The sequence below is a fragment of the Bos javanicus genome, unplaced genomic scaffold (genome assembly GCF_032452875.1).
Source record: "Bos javanicus breed banteng unplaced genomic scaffold, ARS-OSU_banteng_1.0 tig00001568_1, whole genome shotgun sequence".
In the NCBI taxonomy this organism is placed as follows: Eukaryota; Metazoa; Chordata; class Mammalia; order Artiodactyla; family Bovidae; genus Bos; species Bos javanicus.
Genome location: NW_026894826.1, coordinates 23,774 through 32,129, shown reverse-complemented (window position 1 = coordinate 32,129; position 8,356 = coordinate 23,774). Strand labels below are relative to the sequence as shown.

At 58.0% G+C, this 8,356-nt stretch overlaps 1 pseudogene; it reads left to right on the top strand.

The window, feature by feature from the left end:
• Positions 1-6,256: 6,256 nt before the first annotated feature.
• LOC133244067 (5S ribosomal RNA) lies at positions 6,257-6,375 on the top strand (annotated as a pseudogene).
• The last annotated feature ends 1,981 nt before the right edge of the window (positions 6,376-8,356 follow it).

Here is an 8,356-nt window from a genome sequence, read left to right as displayed (position 1 = left end):
CCCGAGTATCAACTCATAACATGAAGGGAGGACTGAGAGTCCCATAGTAGCTCTAGAAATAGCCCCAGATCCCTACCTCAACTCGACAGGAGGCCTTACACCCCTTTTACACCTCAAGAGGGAAGCAGAGTTCCATGCCTCAACATGAGACAACGTTGGATTCCCCAGTGGAATCTCCATAGGAACCCCGATATCCATGTCAGAACTGGAGAGGAACCCTGAGTTTCCCGCCTCTACTCAAGATGAGGCCCTAGTCCCCTGCACCAATTCGAGAGGAATCCCGAGAGGCCCCTCACAACTCGAAAGGATTCCTGATTTCCCAGAGACAACATGAGAGGCTCCCACAGGTCCCCTTCGCAACTCGAGGAAACCCACACTTCCTGCCACAACTTGAGAAACACTTTGAGATCCCTCCTTCCATGCGAATTGAGGCCTGATTCCCCTGCCGTGACTCCAGAGCAATCCCGCGCTCCCCCTCACAACTCGAATAGAGACCTGACTTCCCTGAGGCATCACGAGAGGCTCCCTGAGTACCCTGTAGCAACTGGAGAGGAATCCCAAGCCTCCTGCCGCAACTCGAGCAAAAGCACCAGATTCCCCGATTAACGTGAGATGAGGACCTTTTTTTCTGCAGCGCCTAGAGAGCAATCCCGAGTTCCCTCTCAGAACTTGAGAGGAGGCTTGACTCCCTTCATGCAACTCAAGGGGGCCCAGAGGTCCCCGTCACAACTCGAGATGAAACCCGAGTTTCCCGCCACAACTCAAGAAGAGCCCCGGGTTTCCCACCTCATGTGGACATGAGGGCCCATTTCCTGCTTCAACTCTAGAGGAATCCCAACTTCCCCTGGCACCACAAGAGGAGGCGTGTCTGACCTCTTGAATCTCGAGTGGAAGCCCAAGGATCCTGCTGCAAGGAAAAAGGACACCGAGTTCCCCCTCAGCTCGAAATAATTCCTGATTCCCCTGCACCGGCTCCAATGGAACACCGAGTATCCCCTCACAACATGATGGTGTCCCCTGACACACCTGCTGATCATCTTGAAAAAGCCCAAATTCCCCGCCTAAACTCGACAGGAGGCCTGACACCCCTTTTACAGCTCCAGAGGAAAGCAGAGTTCCATGCCTCAACACCAGACGAGGCCTGACTCCTTAGTTGAACCTTGACAGGAAGCCCGAGATCCCTGTCGCCACTGGAGAGGAATATTCAGTTTACTGACTGACCTCTAAACATGGCCCTATTCGCCGGCAGCCACTCAAGAGGAATCCCGACAAGCCCCTCGCAACTCGAAAAGAGACCTGACTTCTCCGAGGCAACACAAGCGGGTCCCTGAGGTCCCCATCACAACTCAAGAGGAACCCCAAGCTTCCTGCCGCAACTCGAGAAAAACCACATGATTCTCCCCTCAACGCGAGATGAGGCCCTTTTCCAGAGCAGTGTCTCGAGAGAAATCCCACGTTCCTTCTTGAAACACCAAAGGGTACTCAACACCCGTTATGCAACTCAGGATGGTCCCCGAGATAACGGCCCCACTTGAGAGGAACACCAAGTTTCATGCCCCAACTCAAGAAAAGCCCCATTTTCCCCTTCCTGAACTCGAGATGAGTGCCGATTCCCCTGTGTCGTCAGGAAAGGAATCCCGACCTTCACGTTGTACCTCAAGGGTAGGCTAGTCTCACCTTGAAACTCGAGCATATCCCTTGGAGTCGTGCCTCAATTCAAAAAGACCCCAATTTCCCCATCCACCCCAGATAAGCCTGGTTCCCCTGCACTGACTCCACTGGAACCCTGAGGATCGCCTCAAAACACAAAGGGAGGTGTGACAGCCCTGTGGCACTGGGAGAAAAAGTCCCAGATCCCTATGACTACTAGACAGGAATCCCGACACCACTTTTACACCTCGAGAGGAAAGCAGACTTCCATGTCTCAACACGAGACAAGGCCTGACTCCCCTGTTGAAACTCCATAGGAACCCCGAGAGCCATGTCCAAACTAGAGAGCGACCCTGAGGTTCCAGCCTCAACTCAAGATGAGGCCCTATGCCCCTGTACCGACTGAACAGGAATCCTGAGAGGCCCTTCGCAACTCGAATGGAGACTTGACTTTCCTGAGGCAACACGAGCGGGTCCCTGAGGTCCCCATCGCAACTTGAGGGGAACCCCGAGTTTCCTGCCGCACCTTGAGAAAAACCGAGAGATTCTCCCCTCAGTGCGAGATGAGGCCCTTGCCCACTACAGCATCTCGAGAGAAATCCCACCTTGCCTCTTGAGCCTCAAAAGGGTACTTGACACCCTGTACACAACTCAAGAAGTTCTGTGACATAGCTGTCTGCACTTCAGAGGAATGCTGATTTTCCCACCACAGCTCAAGAAGAGTCCCGTTTCCCCCTCCTCTTCTCAAGATGAGGGTCCATTCCCCTGCTTCATCTGCAAAGGAATCCCAACATTCCCATCACACCTCAAGAGGAGGCCAGTCTCACCTTGAAACTTGAGAGGAACTCCAGGGGTCGTGCCACAATTTGAAAAGACCCTGATGTCCCCATCCACTCGACATAAGGCCTGATTCCCCTGCAATGACTTGAATGTAACCCCGAGTATCAACTCACAACATGAAGGGAGGACTGAGAGCCCTGTGGCGCCTCTAGAAATAGCCCCAGATCCCTACCTCAACTCGACAGGAGGCCTGACACCCCTTTTCCACCTCGAGAGAGAAACGGAGTTCCATGTCTCAACATGAGACAAGGCCTGACTCCCCTGTTGAAACTCCATAGGAACCTAAGATCCATGTCCAAACTGGGGAGGAATCCTAAGGTTCCTGCCTCAACTCGAGATGAGGACCTATGCCCCTGCACCAACTGGAGAGGAATCCGAAGAGCCCCCTCGCAACTCGAATGGAGTCTTGACTTTCCTGAGGCAACACGAGTGGGTCCCTAAGGTCCCCTTCAGAACTTGAAAGGAACCCCGAGTTTCCTGCCACAACTCGAGAAAAACCAGGAGATGCTCCCCTCAACATGCCCTTGAGGGCTTAATGAGTCCCTTGTCTGCTAGAGCATCTCGAGAGAAATCCCACCTTCCCTCTTGAGCCTCGAAAGGGTACTTGACACCCTTTATGCAACTCAAGAAGTTCTCCGACATACCCGTCTGCACTGGAGAGGAACACTGAGTTTCCTGCCACAACTCAAGAAGAGCCCCGCTTTCCCCTCCTCATCTCGAGATGAGTGTCCATTCCCCTGCTTCATTGGCAAAGGAATCCCGACATTCCCATCACACCTCAAGAGGAGGCCAGTCTCACGTTGAAACTGGAGTAGAACTCCATGGGTCGTGTCTCCCTCTCTGTCTATGCCTCCCTGTGTGTGTGTGTGTGTGTATGCACATGAGTGTCTGTCTCCCTCTCACCATCTTCAAGTCTGTCTCTGACCCTTCATGTATTTCAGGCTCTGTGTCTCTTGAAACCGGGCCTCCCTTCCCTTCCTCTGGCCCTGGACTCTCACTGGTGCTGATTCTGACTCTGGCTGATGAACTTGCGCTGGCTGGCTGTCTCATTTGGCATGGGTGTGTGCTAGTGACTGTCCATGTGCCTGCATGTTGCTCATCTGCTCTCTCAGGAAGGCCATGCACTTGGAAGGCAGCGTGGGGCAAGGTGGGCCTCGGTAGGGCAATGGGGCGGGGCTGACACTCACCAGTCGACCATGCTGGTGGCTCCCCATGTGTTGGGCACTGGGCAGATGCTGGGCAGGATGGATGCTCCAGACCCCGGCTGGGCTGCACCTCTGCCCACAGGAGGTTCAGAGGACCACTGGCCACAAGCAGTTGTGGGTGGCCAAGAGAGACACCTCCGGGGCCACAGTGGCCCTGAGAAGAGAAGGCATGGGTGGGGGGTGGAGCCGCCTAGCAGGGGCGGGCCTGGAGAAGCCCAGGCTGGGAGAGCGTGGAGAACTCTGGGCCCCTCACCCAAACCCCGACCTCCCTCACGCACGCCTGGCTGCCTGCCCTGGGTCTCAGAAGCCTTCTGGGCCCCAGTGCTGGACAGGGTTGGTGGTATGCGGGGGCAGGGCAGCTTTGGCTGGCCGCTGGGCACCCGGGCCTGGTGCCGGAGTCTGGTGGCGGGTCCTGCAGCGCATGTAGAGTGCACAGTCAGGGGAGAAGTGCACCCGGCTCTCCTGACCAGCAGGCAGGTCAGAGCAAAATGGAGACATACCACAGGAATTTTAGGGCGCCTGGCAGCAGCTGCCTCCCCCTACAACCATACCGCCCTGAACAGGCCCAATCTCATCTGATCTCAGAAGCTAAGCAGGGTCGGGCCTGGTTAACACTTGGACGTGAGACTTCTTGGGAATACCAGGTGCTGTTGTCTTTTTGCTTCCCCTCTCCTTTTGCCCCTGGCCCCAGGCACATTTGGCACAGTAAATCCCACCTGCCTCTGACCCCTAGCACCCCACCATGCTCAAAGCTATAGCCTGCCTTTAGATTGGCCAGACGGGCAGCCAGCCAGCCATCCAGCCAGCCATTGGGCCTGGAAGGCACCGGCGCCCCTACTTTTGGGTCCCTGAGGCCTCCCTGGGTAGGTGGCAAGGGCTCTGACACCCACGGCACACCTGAGTTGCCCCTGCGCGGCCTGCGAGCCCCTCCACACTCATCTCCCAGGAACCCAGATGACCATCCAGTCTCTGTCTGAGGCTCCCTTGGCAAGCCTCAGGCAATCCCAGAGGCTGCCCCATCACCAGCCACACCCTCAACCCCAGCCCCATCCTCACACAAGACCGTGCATGCTTGTGGGTGCGCGCACAGTCACACACCCGCAGAGACACACAGACACAAATACACACAAACACACCCTGCCTCCGAGATGGGTCAAGAGCCAGAAACCCCAAGTATCAGAGATGGAGAAAGAAAGAGAGAGAGGCATCAAGAGGACCACACAGGCTTCCCATCCCCCAACCCCCACACCCCCGCCCCCATTCTGGGTATCCACCCACGCCCACCAACACACTCACACACACACTCTCACTCACTCACCCTCTGGCCTGGGGACGGGGTCTGGGTCTTACCTAAGGTAGCCAAGCTGAAGGGGACTTTTGAGACCTTGGCTGTGAAGAAGTCTTGGGGACTCTATGGGTGACTGCCAGGCCCAGGGCAGTGCATCCAGCCAGGGCTCGGCCCAAGGCTGACACTTCCTTCCTTGAGGAAGCTGCTACTTCCTCATGGCCTCTCTCTGAGGTGTGTCATGGTGGTCAGTGTGTCTGTCTCGGATCAGATGCCATCCTCTGTCCCGTGTCTGTCTCACGTTTTCCGTCTGTCAGTGGCTCTGTGTCTCCCTCTCTCTATCTATGCCTCCCTGTGTGTGTGTGGGTCTGTGTGCATGTGTGTGTGTGCACAAGTGTCTGTCTCCCACTGGCCATCTTTGAGTCTGTCTCTGAACCTTCATCTTTTTCTGGCCCTGTGTCTCTTGACACAGGGCCTCCCATCCCTTCCTCTGGCCCAGGCCTCTCACAGGTGCTATGACTCTAGCTCTTGCTGACGAACTTGTGCTGGCCAGCTGTCTCACTTGGCCTGGGTGTGTGCTAATGTCTGTGGGTCTGTCCATGTGCTTGCCTGTCGCTCATCTGCTCTCTCAGGAAGGTCCTGTGCTTGGCAGGCGGCGTGGGGCAAGGAGGGCTACGGTAGGGCAAAGGGGCGGGGCTGATGCTCTCCGGTTGACCACACTGGTGGCTCACCGTTTGTTTTCTCACTGGGCAGGCGCCAGGCAGGATGGGCTCTCCAGGCCCCGGCTGGGCTGTGCCTAGGCCAGGAGAAGGCTAGGAGGACCATGGGCCACAGGCAGCTGCGGGCCGCCAGGCCAGACACCTCTGGGGCCTTGTAGCCCTGAGCAGCTAATGGGATGGGGGTGGCAGAGCCGCCTTTTGGGGATGGGCTTGGAGAGGCCCAGTGTGCGAGACGGCTGAGACCTCCGTGCCCCTAACCCCATGCCCCAGCCTCTGCAGGCACGCACACCCAGCCACCCACTTGGGGTCCTGGAAGCCCTCCGGGCCCACGGGCTGGGCCAGGCAGCTGCTGTCTGAGGGTGGTGGTGTTGTGGGGTGGGGCAGCATCAACTGACTGCCGGGCTGCAGACCCTGGCTGGCCAGATTCCAGTCGCGGGTTATGCGGCTCAAGTACAGCACACAACCACACGAGAGGTGCGGCCGGCTGGCCCAGTCGGCAGGCAAGTTGGAGCAAAAGGAAGGCACAGTGCAGGGGTCTTAGAGCGGCAGCCGCCTCCGTCTTCGGCCATACCACCCTTAATGCGCCCAATCTCACCTGATCTCGGAAATGAAGCAGGGTTGGTACTGGTTAGTACTTGGATGGGAGACTGCCTTGGAATACCGGGTGCTGTAGGCTTTTTGCCTCCCCTCTCCTTTAGCCCCTGGCCCCCTGGTGCAGCTGGCGCTGAAAGCCCCACCTGCCCCTGACCCTTCGCACCCCACTGTGCTCAGAGCCTTCGCCTGCCTTCCAGCAGGTGGCCCTTGCAGGCACCGGCATCCCAACTCTTGGGTCCCCGCAGCTGCAGCCCCTCCCCAGGTGGGTGGCTGGGGCCCCAACTCCTCCCACCATGTGGCCCGCAAGCCACTCTGCATTTGGCTTACAGGAAACCAGATGACCTTCATGTCTCCCTCTGGGACTCCCTTGGCACGCCTGAGGCAATCCAGGGGGCTACCCTACCCCCAGCAACCCCCCTGGCCCCACCCCCAACCCAAGCCCAATCCTCGCACAGGACTGCATACTCTGGCTTGCACGCACTCCCACCCAGAGAAACACACACACATACACACCACCCGCTGCCAAGACAGGTCACGAGCTGGAAACCCCAGGCAAGGGAGACGGAGAAAGAGGGAGAGAGAGACAGCAAGAGGACCACACAAGCTTCCCAACTCCCAGCCTCCACACCCTTCCTCCTCCATTCTGCATATCCACCAGGTCCCCAGTCAGCCTGACCACACCCTCACCCTCGGACACACTCACACACACACTCTCACACACTCACCCTCTGGCCTGTGGGCATGGGCTGGGTTTTGCCTTAGGTAGCCAAGCTGAAGGGGACCTTTGAGACCTCAGCTGACAAGAGGTCTTGGGAACTCCACGGTTGACTGCCAGCCACAGGGCACCCCATTCAGCCAGGGCCCGGCCCAAAGCTGATGCCCCCTCCCTTGGGGAAGTTGCTTCATCCGCATGGCTTCTCTCTGAGGTATGTCACATTCTGTACCAGCGTGTCTGTCTTGGATTGGATGCCATCCTCTCTCCTGTGTCTGTCTCCCATTTCCCTTCAGTCAGTGGCTCTGTCTCCCTCTCTCTGTCTATGCCTCCCTGTGTGTGTGTGTGTGTATGTGTGCATGTTTGTGTGTGCGCACGAGTGTCTGTCTCTCTCTCTCCATCTTTGAGTCTGTCTCTGAACCTTCATCTCTTTCTGGCTCTGTGTCTCCTGAAACCGGGCCTCCCGTCCCTTCCTCTGGCCCTGGCTTCTCACAGGTGCTATGATTCTGGCTCTGGCTGACGAACTTGCACCGGCTGGCTGTCTCACTTGGGTGGGTGTGTGTGAGTGACTGTCTGTGTGCCTGCATGTCGTTCGTCTGCTCTCTCAGGAAGGCCCTGTGCTTGGAGGGGGCTCGGGGTAAGGGGGACCTCGGTAGGGTGAAGGGGCGGAGATGACGCTCTCTGGTCGACCATGCTGGTGGCTCCTGGAGCATTTGGGCACTGGGCAGGTGCCGGGCAGGATGGGCACTCCTGGCCTGGCTGGGCTGCGTCTCTGCCCACAGGAGGCTCATAGGACCACGGGCCGCAGGGAGCTGCAGGCTGCCAAGCAAGACACCTCTGGGACCACGGGGCCCTGAGCAGCGAATGGGATGGGGGTGTTGGAGCCACCTAGCATGGACGGGCCTGGAGGGGCCCAGGCTGGGAGAGCGAGGAGACCTCCGCGCCCCTCATCCAACCCCCCAGCCCCAGCACGCATGCCCGGCCACCTGCTGTGGGTCCCAGAAGCCTTCCAGGCCCAGGTGCCTGCCAGGGGTGGCAGTGTGCAGGGGCAAGGTGGCTTCGGCCAGCCGCCGGGCTGCCGGCCCTGGCTGGCTGGAGTCTGGTGGCAGGTCCTGTGGTGCATGTACAAATTGCGGTCAGGGGAGAAGTGCGCCTGGCTCTCCTCACCAGCAGGCAGGTCAGAGCGAAATGGAGATGCATCACAAGGCTTTCAGGGTGCCTGGTGGCAGCCGCCTCTATCTACAACCATACAACCCTGAACAGGCCCGATGTCATCTGATCTCAGAAGCTAAGCAGGTTCGGGCCTGGTTAGTACTTGGATATAAGACTGCTTGGGAATACCGGGTGCTGT